Below are 14,715 nucleotides of genomic sequence, written 5' to 3' on the forward strand. Positions count from 1 at the left end.
AAAAGTTAGGTGTACTTAAATGCTGAATTTGCCCAATAAATTTTAGGTTTTATATCTAAGCACCTATAGATATCTCTTAAAAGTGTACACTCAAACACTAATTTACATTACTGCTAGAAAAAATAACTTTATCTCTCTAGGTTCTAACCGTATCTTTCTGATTGAAGCAATTATTTCCATCTTGTGACTTTTTTTTCGATAGCAGAGAATATTTGAGGAGCATAGCCATCACATTATGGCAGAACAGACTGTTTTGAACTTCAAAAACATACTACTATGGAAATTGGTATTCAAAAAGTCAAGTGGAAATTACCATGAGTGTATGTCTGTTTTAATGGTATTTTTAACACTGGAAAGAATCACAATGGAGACAGAATCAAAGAATCCTACAACAGCATACTTGTGCATATTTTCTAGTAAACATAAGCACTCTACTGCCTTTATTTACATGGCCATATTTTCATTCTACCTGTATTTTTAGGAAGTTCAATAAAATATTTGCTCAGAAAGTATTCCGGACATGTGAAGGTACAAGGTGCCAAGTCATACAAAGAACTGGATGCAAGAGAGGAACAGGAAGTTGAATGGGTGAAAAGTGGTTGGGCAGAGAAGCACAAAAAGAATTAAAATGTAGAATGACCCTTAACTTAAGACTCAGAGGAATCAGACCATAAAGTTAAAAGCTGAAACTGTTTTCATAACTTCTTGTTCCTGAATATGGTGTCTTGATTATCTCAAGCCTCTGGCTTGCTGCCTGTGCTCGCTCACACTTAGAAAGAGCCACGACAATGAATGAAGGGGGTCTTAGCCCCTCAGGAGGTTTCGGAAACATCCTCTCTGTACACTGTTTGATTTCCCATCTGTGCACGTACCATCAACCCCCATGCAACAACTGCATCTTGCTGTGAGTTCTTCCAGGTATGTATAAAATGGGCAACCTGGTCTCCCTCAGGGATGCTAGGGGGAGACAGAGAGTGGTGGCCACAAGAAGATGCAGTCTCCATGTTCCTAAACAAGGGACTATAATTCAGCAACTCTGTTATGCTCAAGGAACACTCAAGGAACTCCTTCAAGGGAATTCTGCAGCCACACATGTTTGTTAAACCAGAGCAAGAGCATCTGCCAGGAAAAAGTTCAACCTGTCCCTTGATACACCCTCCTCGTTTTTCAGGTTGAGCTTCTGAGAGCAACCCTTGAACACACAGGACAGCGTGCTGTGTATGTACAGCATTTTAAAAGGAGGCTCTAACCACAAAGATTTCCTAAGTGTCTAGGCATATTCTATATTCATGTTCATAGAAACAATATTCCACATTACTTGTTTATCATTCAGCTGGCTCTGAAGTGGAAACACCCATCCTCCTGCGTGCACTGTGAGAAATTCCTAGGTTTTGTTTCATGAAATTTTCATGGAAAGCAAAAATTTTTTTAACAGAAGAGTTTTTGAAATGCCTTGAACTTGCTTTGGGTATTTAATCAGATCCGTTTTCTGTAATGTTGCTTCCCACCCTCTTGTTCTTCTCTCATCCAAACCCCAAATCCTCCAGCCACTAGCCTGCTCAGGATTCTGATTTGATAACCCTGCAATTGGAGGGTGGAGTGGGAGGAGAGGGCACATACCTTTGTTTTTCTGGTTCTCCCCAACACGCCGGTGGCCTACTTGGGTGTCCCACAAGCTCTCTGTGGAAAATAGCATATCCCATTTAGCAACAACTCCACCTAGCATGAGCTCCCGAGCTATACTTAAACAAGGGGGAGAGAGAGCAGGAATGATTGAGGCCTGCACTGTCCTATGAAAGAAGAACCATTTCTCCTTATGGTGGTGGGCCACAAGGTAATTTCTGCTTCTACTTTAGCAACCCATGGGGTGGAGGGAGTGAAATTATGTTATTTTCCAGTGTGAAAAAAATGCAATAGGTGTTCAAAGGTATATTTTCAGGGGAAATTTTCAACAAAATTAAAAGGATTTTTGTTTCTTTTACCTAATAAAAAAAATACAAGAGAAAATTTTTCTGTTTTCCCGGGCTTCTCATAATGTTGGCTTTTCTGTTTATTTGGAAGGTGAGAAAAGCGAATATTCTATGTAGCTCAGTGTATTCACACCCCCATAAGCTGCACAAAATGACCACATTTTTTACTATTTCTTTTTCAAAATAGCTGTCTACTGTGTTTTGTAATATTTATAGAAAAATATGGATTAACTTCATAGCCCAGCTTTTTAAGAATTTCAACTATTTAGAGTGTTCCCTTTATTACTAAAAACATGCTGAGAGAGGAGGCATGAGTCTGCGAATGTTTGCATATAGGGTACCGTGAGTTGAGTATACTGCCTTCTTCAATAATCAATATAAAATGTGTTCAAGCAATTTTTTCTAAGTATTGAATCACTAAAATATAAAACACCCATCCAACAGTGTACTGTGGTATGAAAAACTACTTACGAGGTCTGGGTTCTCTTAAAAACTTTCAAAATCACCTCTACATCTACTCTAAGACTATTGAACATCTTACCTTTGTGTCCCATGGTACTCAATATTTATGTCTATCATTTGATTCTATTTCTTACAATATTTTATTGTGCAGATTACTGTACTGATTTTTTACATGTTTGTTTTCAATTTAAAAATATAAAGTGCTCAAGTTCCATAATGGTATCTCAATCATCTTTAAACTTCCAGGGCCAAGGAACACCTAGAACTAACAGATGACTGACAAATGCCTGTTGAAGGAAAGATTGAATGAATGATTGGAAGTTGGAATGACATAAAGCTATCTACTTGAAAAGATTCAAAAGAATAAATTAAGGCATTTTTTGTACATAATTTGAAAAGAGAAAAATAATTTCTTGGTCTTCTATGTATACTTTCTAAATACATTTTTTGGAGAACCAACGATACTCATATCTTTTATTAAGATGACAACATGAGATGTGGTGGTGTAGGGGGAAGATAGCTGAGTCTGGCAAAGCTAGAGTCTGTGCTTGGAATAAGAGAGGACCTCCTCTCTAGGGTCATCCTTCTTCATTTTAGACTTCCCACTCTGGGCTACAGTTTCTCCCTTTTACCCTGTTGCTAAAAGGTAACCTTGATTTTCTTTTTTTTGTTTTTTGCAAAGGGCTAAAAACTGTGTATATCAAATTTGCCTAGTTTGAATAATACTGGCTGAAAGAAATTTACCTTCCCTCATTTTCATACACTCAGACGAATGGGCACAGAAATGAACTATACAATTATCTGGTGCTATGGTCTAAATGTTTTTGTCTCTCCAAAGTTCATATGTTAAAACCTAATCACCCATGCAATAGTATTAATATGTCAGCTCTCTGGGAGGTAACTAGGTTATGAGGGCAGAGGTCTCATGAATGGGATTAGTGCCCTTACAAATGAGTCCTGAGGGAGCTTGTTGGCCCCCTTCACCATGTAAGGACCCAGCAAGAAGGTGTATCTATAAAGCAGAGAGCCCTCACCAGACACTGAGTCTGCTGGCACCTTGATCTTGAACTTCTCAGCCTCCAAAACAGTGACACATAAATTTCTGTTGTTTGTAAAGGACCCAGTCTAAGGTATTTTGTTAAAGCAACATGAATGGACTAAGACAGTAGGATTCACAGACATTACCATGAAACCCTAATGGCATGGAAGACTTCTCTGACATCAAATTTCTAAAGACATACAGGAGTAAATTTCTATTGTGTATAGTATGTATATATTGTACATCACTGCAAAGTTGGTATTCCTTTAGAAGAGCATTCATATTTGTAATTAAAAATTTCCAAAATTAGGCATCCAAAGCTAGAAGAGGACTATGAATTGCAAAAGCACTCTGTTATTCCAAAGAGAGATTTTATAAATAGAAGATTTTGTATATAAGCCTATTTATCTACAGCCTAGTAAAGAGTTGAACACTGTCTAGAGAATGTGATCTAAGTAGGCAAACAATTCAGATAATGTAAATTGCAGTTTGGGCCCTAAAAAATACAGAAAACATGTTTAGTCTAAAAAAATATAGAGACCTAAAATGGCATGCGAATTCTGATGAAAGTTTTTCTGTGATGGGGCAACAGGGAAATACTAAGATATAAATTAAAATCAAAGAGATTTTTTAGTTTAAAATTATGTGTCCAGGAAGTGGCTCCTAACATAATTGTTCCAAGTACCCATTCAATACCTATAAAGACATGCAAAATAAAAATAAAGGTCAACGATCTACTGCTAGAGCTAGTAAAGAATTTTCACAAATGGAACTGATCTGAAAGAAAAAATGCAGAGCTTCCCCATGCCTCACCTCTTAGAACAGAGCAGTCCTATTTACCCAGAAGAAGGGAAGAAGGCCCTTCTACTTACACCTACCTCAGTGACCCAAAGCCCTTTACCAAAAGATAAAAAGGACACTTTTCCTTCTCTGAGACAGACAGTATTTTTTGAGGCAGACAGAGTACTATATCCCTGACCTCGTTTTTCATATCCATGCTGAGGCTGTATATCCCAGAAAATAAAGGAGAAATGATTTAGAGAGATCCTGGTGATTGTGCATTGTTTCCTGGGTGCGCAGAGGTGGGGAGAAGCTGATGGCAGTATGTGCTGGGGGTCTCGACTCGTAGCTGCCATTGGTTTGGTTCTGTGTGTGAAAGAACAGTCTGTATAAATAAGAATCTGGTGGTTTTTTTTCTTGCTCTGCTGCCCTTCAAAGCCTCCTTATGTGGATGGAGACAAAATTAACAAAAGAAGAGGCACACAGAGACATATACTAATAAAGTGGTGAGATATACAGGTAAAGAAAAAAAAAATCCTGTCCAATATCTATCCAGAAAATGCAGATTAGCTACAAGGGGATGAGATCAGGTTGGATTTCTTTTAAACTGGAAAGGCCAGAAGTCAACAGAACCAAAATTACAGACAGTTCTGCAGGAAAAAGTTTGTGAACTAAAAGTGTGATAGGAATCATATATCCTCTGGCATACCAGGCCTAAAAATAAATAGATAGATAGATGATAGCTAGATAAATAGATAGATCAGCCACATGACCACCTAGAGAAAATTATAAGAGACAGTGGTCAAGATTTACTTCAAAAATAAAAGCTTAACAGTTGGAAAGCTTTCTATAAAAGGATGATAGAATACCCTGAAATCTATTCAACATAGTTGTCTGAGTAATAATGATAAATAAGTTGAAAACTGAATGCAAATTTCCCAAGCAAATTTCAAAATTCAAACATGGAAGCTAATAATAATAATAGTTTATGTTGCTATTATGTGCTAGACACGCTTTTACTGTGCTAACTCATTTAATCTCAAAAAACTTACAAGATAGGTGCCATCATTATCCCTGTTTTCCAGATGAGAAAACTGAGGCACAGAGGGGTTTAGTAAACTGTAGTAGGCTCCATAACTAGAAACTGGATATAACAGCCTGAATTCACAAATCTGAGGGTTTTTTTTAACTTGGAAATTGGGAAAGGTGGGTAGTAAAATCCTTTGGATGTATTATACAAAGCTCAAAGGACTATGTTTAAAGTCTCACTCTTTCTTAGCCCCCAAAATTTATTTTTTCAGCGTTCACCATCTCCATAAATAACCTTACCTTCCACCCAGTGCTCAAGCCAAAAATACTAGAAATTAACTTTAATTGTTCTCTTTCCTGCATAATCCATATTTAATCTAACAGAAGTCTTAACTGTACTTTCAAAATACCTCTTCTTCATTCAGTTTGCTCATTTCCACTGTCACACTTCTAACCCAAGTGACCACCAGTCTCTCCAGCTCTGACAGCTTCTATAACTTCCTAATGGGCCCCCCTCACTTCTGTCTTAAACTCCTTTAATCTGCCCTTCCCCCAGCAACCATACAACATGGCGCAGTTCTTAAAATTCTCCAATAGCTTCCCAGTGAATGGAACAGAACATGGACTCCCTCACGTTCCCTAAGAAGCCCTGTATGTTCTGACCCTACCTCCTGCCTCCACCTTTTCCTGAGTTTAGCAAGCTCCTCTCAGCCTCTGATATCTTAAGTTTTCAAAAATTACACTTCATGGAGTTTTAGAATAATACACACTTGAATTAATACGCATATCTCTCTATCTTTCAATCACTGTACTCTAGACACACTGCTGGTGGTCCTCACTAAATGTTAGGTCTAATTGGAAATAAAATTATAGGATAATTAAAATATTATTAAAACAGGAGCAAAATTTATCAATTGTCATCAAAACTGTATGGAGATCATTATAAATGCCTTTATTTAAAAATAAAGACTAAGAATAAAGTCAAAACCTTGCACACAAAATATTAGAAATCATAGAAAAATATAATGCTATTTTTAATAAAAGAGTAAATTTTTAGATCTATAAACGATATTGTTTTCCACTTCTGTTTGTTTAAAAATATCTTTAAAACTATAAAACTTAATCAAGAAAAATAATAAAACAAATAGCAAATATAATATGAGAAAAAAGATGCAGGAATAAATAGGGATGGATTTTTTAAAATTTTCTAATTGTAGAAAATACTATGTACTAAAAATTTAAATCTCAATATTCAGTGCTGATTCTACAGCAACTAGAACAGAGCCTTGGACATGGAGGTTTTCAGTAAACATTTGGTAAATGTATACATTTTACAGGAAAATATAACTTGTTTCAAGAAGTAGAAAACCCGAAAAGAGCAACAACCTCAGGAAGAGGCTAGGATCCTTTCTATTATCAAAGAATCATCACAAATAAATTCCCCAACCTTCTCATTCAGTAAATATTTATGAACATGTACTCTATGCCAAACGCTATTCTAGACTCTGAGAATACCTATACACCCCCACCCCAAACCCTAAAACTGTCCTCTTTTCTTTCCACTCTGTTTTAACTTTATTATTTTTTTTATTTCAGAATATTACAGGGGTACAGACGTTTAGATTATATACTGCCTTTGTCCCACTTGAGTCAGAGCTACAAGCATGTCCATCTCCCAGACAGTGAGCACCACACGCGTTACGCATGAATTTACCCATCCCCTCCTCTCCGCCCCACCTGCCCGACACCAATGAATGTTACTTCCATACGTGCACATAAGTGTTGATCAATTAGTACCAATTTGATGGTAAGTGTATGTGGTGTTTGTTTTTCCATTTTTGTGATACTTCACTTAGAAGAATGGGCTCCAGCTCCATTCAGAATACAAGAGGTATTGTTTTTTGTGGCTGAGTAATACTCCATGGTATACATATACCACATTTTATTAATCCATTCATGTATTGATGGGCACTTGGGTTGTTTCCACATCTTTGCAATTGTGAATTGTGTTGCTATAAACATTCACGTACAGATGTATTTATTTTAAAATGTCTTTTTTTCCTTTGGGTAGATGCCCAGTAGTGGGATTGCTGGATCTAGTACAACCTCTATGGAAAGTGATATGGAGATACCTCAAAGAACTAAAAGTAGAAAATTGTCCTCTTAAAGTTTCATTCTTCTGCAAATACCAGAAAAGCAGTGATATGCACTATGACGAAAACTACAACAGTGAGGAGAATGAGGAATAAGGAAGGGGTGCATTGGGGGTTAGGGAAGGACTCTTTGCTGCTATCTGAGCAGCTAAGGAGTAAACCATGTAGGTAATGAAGGGAGCTGGTTCCAGACAAGGAAAGAGAAAGTGAAAGGGCCCTGAGTAAAAGCAGAGCCTGGAGCTGAGTGAGCGAGGCAAGCGTGGAGAGACCCAGGTCACAGGGGGCCTCAGGGGCAATCCATCCTGGGGAGAAGGGAGCTACTGCAGGGTTGCGATCTGACATGTTCTGAGGTACACACTGTGATTGTAATGCAGACAGTAGGTTTTGGGGTGCAAGGGGAGAGCTGGAGGAGCAATGAGGTCATTGCTATAATCCCAGCAAGAGGTGATGGTGGTTGAAACCAGGATAGTCACAGCAGAATTGACAAAGCAGTATGACTCTGGGTACATTCGTGGCCAGATTCTGAACCCATGTTGAGGATGGAGCTGACAGGATTTCCTGGTGAATAGGAGAAATTTATACTTTAAAATACTTCAGACATCTTATAAATTAATAATAATAGCAATAATAATGCAATAGAGCATCGATACAGAGCAGCAATCAGTAGTTAGACCTGGAGATGACCTATTAACTGATGCTGAAATATATTTTTTAAACTAAGTAAATGATAAGCATGGCTTTACAAATCAAATCTGTGGAGAAAGAAATAATCATTCAACAAATGGTGCTAAGATAATTAATTATCTATTTTTAAGTCATATTCTTAGCTGCTGTATATGCCAAAGCAATGGTAGATGGATCAATAAATTTAATGTGATAGATTTTTTAAAATAACAACCATTAATACCTAGATGAAAATGTTGGTTAATTTTCCTAATCTGAACTCAATACTAATAGAAATTCCAAATTTAACAGCAATGAAAGAAAACACAAAGAGGGAGAAAACACTGCAGGGTTAATGAGATGAAAGCATAGAACTTCCATATATCAAAAATCTATAAACAAAATTAAAACCAAGCAAACTAAAAAATTTTGTGATAAATATGATAACAGAGGTCAATGTTCTTATCGCATACAAATTTACTAAAAAAACAAAAATATAAACAAACCCTAACCACCAGGATGTTGAGCAGTTTTAAAGACCAAAAACAAAAAGTGGAGCTCTTTGGAGCTGTGCAAACATGGTTCTTCCGGGAACTAATGCTAGTGCTGGTTATAATTTACATTTTCATAAAATTCTCAAAATTGAAAATACTATTCAGTTTTTCCAGATACAAAGAAGATTCGAAATGTAAAATTGAAATCGTTCTTTAAAGGAGGATACATTCAAATAGACAGGTAAACTAATAGCTTGGACATATGAAAAGAATTGCATTTTGGAGGATGTATACAAATAATACTTACAATATGAAGAATCCTGAACCATTAATTAGAACTAAGAAAGACTTCTAGGATCATTGCATACTGCTTCCCAAATGCAAAATCCCAGTATATTGCCGTGGGCAAAAGGAGTTGTAAAATATTGGATATTAATTCAGAAAATGTCTTCCAAAACAATAGTGGACAGTCCCTGGAATATTATATGCTGTACTGATGGTCACTGCCTCTCTAGAGAGAAAGGGAAATAGGACAATCTCAGGGATTGAGAGGTTTATGAAAATAAACTTTAGAAAGCAGGATTCTTTCTCACAGGTGCAAAATTAAAATAATAATAATAAATGTACTACCTGTTTACTGTGAGCCAGGCAGTATGTTAAATTCCTTAAATATGTTAGCCCATTCAGTCTTCCCAACCAGCCTAGCAGGGAGGTATTCTCACCCCCTGGTTACAAATGAGGAAATGGTCTCAGAGCTTGAGATCACACAGCTGGTGAGAGCAGAGAGGGGAATCCAAGGTGGGCCTGACTCCAAGGCACATTCTCTTTGTCGTTATGATCTTTATTCTTACAAATGTATTTTCTACCACATATTAGACTTAGGGGACACTCCTTGAAATGTCAAAGAGGAAAGCCCAAGGCCAAACAGCCTAATCCATGGCAATGCCACTGGAATTCCCTTCCTCACGAGGCAGAGCAGGAGGAAGAACCTCACATTCCAAAAGGGAATCATTCATTCATTTATTCATCTTACCAACAAATACTTACTGAGGCCCTACTCTGTATCAAACACTGTGCTAGTACACACTGAATATTAAATTCAGAATGAATTTCCATGGGCAGAAGGGAATGCCTGGGGTGGGCATTACTAGCTGTTTTCAGATTGAACTCATGAAGTACAAGCATGCTTCACAAAGAGGAACCTTTTATTGCACTGGCCTAGTGAGCACAATAAACCACGAATCTGACCCCTGTCCTTTGTCTAAATATAACCCATGCACATTTTGAGAGGTGTAACACTGAACTATGGGTATGGTTTGTTGAACACTTGAAGAAAATAACACTAGGTCATAATTTTGGAATGGGGCTCTACAGCCTACTTTTTAAATGTGAAATCTGAGATTCCTTGTACATTTATTCCTATATTCCTAGTGACTAATAAAATAATTTTAGAGTTGTTTATTTTCTGCTATCATTTATGTTTGCATTACTTGCTAACCTTTATCTTCAAGTTTCTCCATCATCTCTCTCACAGTGTCAACTTTGGAAGTTTTGTTTTATGCCCCTTAAAGAGTCTTGGAAGAGATGATGGGCTTTCTTTCAAAAACATGTGAAAGAGAAGGATTATATGGGGTGGAAAGTTGTCCTTAAAAACATTATATTCTATATTAATAAATAAAGACATCAGGATACTTTCCAAAATTAAATATTCTTTTAGAAATTATAGAGAAATTAATTCAGTCTATTGAACTTGATCCTGGCTGACAAAATTTTCCAACTTGGAAATTTCATGTTTGGGTAGCCAGCTTACTTGGAAAATAATGGTTTTGTATTTACCAGCCACCAAAAGCCTAAGTGCCGAACAACAGACCCCCGAGGGACGGCTCCCTCTCCAGTCATTATGGAGGTGAGGCTGGAGCCCAGGAGGGAAGAACAGATTGCATTGCACATGAGCATGACCTAGTGGCTGGTTCACTGAGTGGCATTTATGGCAGCAATAGAAAAGGCTACTTGTCTGTTTTCCAAGTGTCAGGTTAAGTGATGTGTATGCAGCTGTTGTTCATGGAGAGGTAAAGAGCAGGAAAGAATAGCATCCTAGAAAGAAAGCATAAGTGAGAAAGAACATTCCCAACCTCCCAATATTAAGCAGTTGGGACTCCCCACTGCCTTCAGGAACCTGGACCCATCAAAAGCACTTCTTTGCAGAAGTAAACAGAATGTTCTTACTGATTCTTCACAGGGAACCAAAAATGATAAACTTTGCCTCATACTGGCTCCCGAATCATTGGAGAGAGTTTATTTAGACTGTGAGACGCTTAACAGAGCTTACCATGGTAAGCATGACTTGCCATGCACGCTTCCTCAGGGGAACACCGGCCAGCGTGTTGTTGTATTGCTAAATAATGTATTGTAAGTGGGAGGCATCAACCTGAGAGAAAATTTGAAAATGCTATGTTAAATTTTGCATCTAAACATGTATTATATATGCCTGAGCATTTCTATATCCCTTCGATAACACAGCTTTGTGCGCCCGTCAATAGTTTAATTAAAGTTGACTATAATAAAAATTATCTAAAGCACTTTTTGTAAATTCTCAATCATAAGTGTTTCATCTTAATCACATGGCTACTGATGTTACAGTTAGTGTACAGTTCTCAACGTGTTTTGTAGAACTAGACACTCTCTACCCAGAATTATGAATTTACTACATTTTCCTATAATCTGGTCTCAGCAATTTTCAGGGGAAAAAAATAAGACCACAGATGCTAAAGTTACAACCCTGCTTAAATAAGCAAACAGATTTCAAATGCCCAATTCAAACACTGTGTTGCATAAATTTGTATATTACCTTCACAAGGCTCGTCTATATAAATTTAAATAATTTGGGGGCCATATTGCAGATAGAGTCAAATTCAATGTCAAGTAGTAAACCCATGAACTGTGAAGATTTTCTTCTAAGATTTTTTTTAAATAATCATATCACATTATCAGTATTGAAAATGCTCATGATAAGGTCTGATTTAACAAAAAAAGATTTGGACTAGGACTGCAGAGACTCTCAAGCAACAGATTGTGAAGTTTGCTGCTTGATCCAGAGCCTTGGGGTCCTGTTTTCAGACAATTATGGGAGGGGGGAGATGCATAATATTTTGTATTCATTAGAACTACTTATATTGCAAAGACAGAAACACCTAGCTCAAAAGAACTTAAAGGATAAGGGATTTTCTGACATGTAGAGTATGGAGTCCAGAGTGGGGCAGGTTTTAGAGTGGGCTCTGTCTCTGCCTCAGTGATCCCACTAGGGACAGGATTCTCTCCATCTCCCCGTCCAGATGGGTAGCTCCATCCTCAGCCCATCCACGCTCATGGTCACCAAATGCTGCCTTCACCTGAGGATACACATTCAGAGATAATGCGTCTGCCCTACATTTTCAGGAAAGTGCTTGCATTTTCACTCTGATTGGACTGATGGGCCTGCTACCCCAGGAGCACCTCAGCTGTGTGGGAGAAGTGGCTGCCCCTAAAAATCAGCCTTTTGTTAGAGGAGAATAGGAAAAAAAGGATTCTAAGTAGACAACCAACAAATATTTATCTGATTTGTAAAGACTGGGTTTTTTTGGTTTGTTTTTTACCAATTTTGATCTTCAACTATTCTAAGTTCCTTGGGCCTCACCAAGTTTATACAATTATTCTACAAGTACTTACTCAGAATCTAAATCATGTCTCCTGGCCCACCTCCAAGGAGATTTTTAAACCGGTTACAAAGAAAGACAAGAGAAATGGTTATTTCAATAACTAAAGGGGGGTACTATGGTTTGGACATTTGCTCCCTCCGAAACTTCCCTTGAAACTTAATCTTCAATGAGGCAGTATTGAGAGGTGGGGCCTTTAAGAGGGGATTGGATCATGAGGGCTCTGCCCTCATAAATGGATTAATATATTGATGGATTGATGGATTAACGCGTTAATGGGTTAGTGGGATATAAGGGAATGGGATTGGTGGCTTTACAAGAAGAGGGAGAGAGACCCGAGCTAGCACACTCAGCCCCCTCACATGTGATGCCCTGGGCCACCTCAGGACTCTGCAGCGAAGTCCCCACCAGTGAGAAGACCCTCACCAGATGTGGCCTTGAAACCCTGGATTTCCCAGCCTCCAGAACTATAAGAAATAAATTTTCTTTCTTTATAAAGTGCCCAGTTTCAAGTATTCTGCTGTTGGCAACAGAAAATGGACCAACACAGAGAGACTATGAAAATAAATAAATCAGAAACAAATGCCTGTGGGGAATAGACTGTGTAAGAAATGCGGGGAGAGGCGTAAGGCAGTGATCTGAGAACATGGAGAAAGGAATCGGTTAGACAACAGGCTGAGTGGGGAAAATGTGGTTGGGGTCAGATTGTGAAGAGCCTTGTGTACTAGTCTGGGAAGTGTGAAATTGGTCTGCTGAAGTCAAGTATAAATATGCTCAGATTTGTTGGGGAAAGTGGACCCCATGGTTGCAATTTTCAAAAGCCTGAAAGTATAATTTAGGTGCATTAATATAGGTGACCTAATTACAGTGACCCCAAATCCCCACATCACTGCAGAATCTCAGTCCTTTGTGTCCTCCATGTACGCACATCCCTCCAAGCCTTCCCAGTTTTTTCTGAGGTCTCAACATTTAAAATAAGACTATCAACTGCAGTCACCCATGGCATCAGTCGTGTTCTCCTCCCCTGCTCTGCTTCTGCTCATCCATGACCACTGCCAAGAAAGCTACTTAAGGAAACTTCAATATCAATGATGCCAGCCCACCTATCAACAAAGGGAGCCATTGGTCTGCAGAGCTCTAGAGAGGTGCTGGTTTCCATGCAGAGAGACTTAGAAAGGCTCTCACCCTAACTTTTATCACTGGGGCTCCAAAACAATTGTTTGTGCACAAAAATGCACAAAGTGTTGTAAAACTAATTTCTTTAGTCCTTACTTGTTTAATCACGGGTGTTCAAATTTATTTCAAGGTACATGGTAGGATCCAAACACTATAACTTTCCATCTTTCCCACCCTCCTCAAAGGTCCACATACACACAAAATCTGCCCCTTCTGCCTCCAGCAACAAAGCCATAGCAAAATGCAGGCGAAAACAGAAGAAGAAGGAGGTTGGCCCTTTATACTGCCAGCATACGGACCCCAGCCTCTGACATTCCTCGAGACGTGATTTACCACATATGTTCAGTCCAGTGCCTGACACATCAAAGGACTTAGGTGTTACTCATTGGATGAATGCATGGCTAAACAGTGCAAAGAAGAGCTTGGAGATGGAAGAGGATAGTAATTCAGAGACTAATAGGCTACTGGAATAGGCTAGGAGCACTAAATTAAGACACCAGCAGATGAGGCCAACTTTGAGAAACATTTCTGAGATGGAATCACCAGATATCACCAAATGGATTCTCCTCTCACATCTTTTAGGAAGACAGTAGGTAGGAAAACATGGGTGCCAACCAGACAACCAACAAATGTCTGGTACAGGTTTTCTTTTACCAATTCTGACCTTCTAGTATCCTAAATTCCTTGGTCCTCATTAAATATTATTTATGCAAAATTTAAATTTTCATTAGTTTAGAAAAATAAATAATTACTAAATGCCACAATTGCTATATTATCTGTCCTTTGTCAATCAATCAACTCAAAGTAATTTACTAGCTATAATCTATATCTGAGCCAAATAAAAATGAAAATATCATTTTTATATATACTTTTCTTCTTTCCCATACAGTCTTCCTTCATAAATGCTTTCTAAGAAAGACCACTGGAGGTATCATAAGTGGTTTCATCACACTTTTCTCTAATTCAGAAAGATATGACTTACCCATTTGTTGACCCTGAGTTTTCAAGCTCACTGGCAAAGGAATAAATGCATAGATTCGATTATGATTTCTGCTGTTGTCATAATTGAGAGCCTCCTCTAAGGCAAGAAACTCTAGATACCCTAGAAAGTTTCCAGGAAAGCAAAGGTCCAAGTACCTGAAGAAGAGCCAATGAGAAGGATGAAGAAGATTTCCTGTGTAGAAGCATTGCATGTGGGAAACTTAGGAGGCTGGGTTACAGGACCAAGAGTTCAGAACCCAGGAGATGAGTCTGTGT

This window comes from Propithecus coquereli, unplaced genomic scaffold (assembly GCF_000956105.1).
Source record: "Propithecus coquereli isolate 6110/MARCELLA unplaced genomic scaffold, Pcoq_1.0 Scaffold185, whole genome shotgun sequence".
Taxonomy (NCBI): Eukaryota; Metazoa; Chordata; class Mammalia; order Primates; family Indriidae; genus Propithecus; species Propithecus coquereli.